The sequence below is a fragment of the Coenobita brevimanus genome, chromosome 91, assembly GCF_032717465.1.
Source record: "Coenobita brevimanus isolate Jiangsu-jjx chromosome 91, ASM3271746v2, whole genome shotgun sequence".
In the NCBI taxonomy this organism is placed as follows: domain Eukaryota; kingdom Metazoa; phylum Arthropoda; class Malacostraca; order Decapoda; family Coenobitidae; genus Coenobita; species Coenobita brevimanus.
This window is the reverse complement of record NC_137044.1, coordinates 32,956,638-32,957,671: the sequence shown is the minus strand read 5'-3', so window position 1 is coordinate 32,957,671 and position 1,034 is coordinate 32,956,638. Positions and strand designations below refer to the sequence as shown.

General features: G+C 41.9%; 1 non-coding gene across 1 annotated transcript; it reads left to right on the top strand.

Annotated features, from left to right (window-relative positions):
* Window positions 1-517: 517 nt before the first annotated feature.
* Window positions 518-635, top strand: LOC145412011 (5S ribosomal RNA). The gene has a single exon (XR_013899521.1). It is a non-coding gene; the product is annotated as a 5S ribosomal RNA (ribosomal RNA).
* Window positions 636-1,034: the final 399 nt, after the last annotated feature.

Sequence of the window (1,034 nt, the reverse complement as noted above, 5' to 3'; positions counted from 1 at the left end):
TTTCAGTATTCACTTCATCAGTCAATGCCACAAATATCTTGCAGTCCTTTTCACAGGCTTTCACCCCTGTGTATTTCATTTCAGATTCTTCCCCCACACATCTACCACTCAAAAGCTCCCCTGTTCGTACCTCACCAGATATTCCGGTGCTTACCTTACCTTCTTCAGCATTATTCTTCTAGATATATTTCGTATAACTCTTTGTAGCCGTATAGTGTGATAATTTTTACACTTATTTCGATTAACTGTGTTTTTGTACCAAGCATAATCATAGCCTTCCACTCTACCGATACAATAGCAGTCATCCAGTCCTTCTTACATATTTCCAGCTAACACTTCAGTACTCTTTTATTACCCTTAATCATCTCTGCATACACCTCCTCAGCACCTGATGCCTTCCTATTTCTCAGTCTCTACACAGCATTTCTCACTTCTGACAATGTCACATTTGCGGCACTAAGTAGCAGTACTTTATAGCTGGAGGTTGGCTAAGAAGGTAGTGGGTACTATTTACTCTCAGTACGGCCATACCACGTTGAGTACACCGCTTCCCGTCCGATCAGCGAAGTTAAGCAACGTTGGGTCTGGTTAGTACTTGGATGGGTGACCGCCGGGGAACACCAGATGCTGTTGGCATCCCTACGTGTCAAGTGGGGTTGGTGGAGGATTAGTGCCCTTCCCTGTAAAACAATTAACTCTAAGCCATTGGCCACCCCGTCTGGGATACATGGCGTCTGGCAATGAATGAATGAATGAAAACTTGAATACTTTGTGAACAAGATACTTTTGTACGTTTACTTGAGTACATTCACCTGATGATACTTTGACGAGTAAAATTTTGTAAATGTAATAATACTCTAACTCAGGTACCGAAGTTGGGTACTTTTAACTCTGACCACAAATGAGTATTAAGAAGTATCCGCTGAAAAAATAATTGAAACGATGCTTTGTTACGCCGCCATGTTGGTCAGAGGATGCCTAGATATGCTGCCATGTTAGTTAGAATATGTCTATGTACAGTAGCTACTCCACCA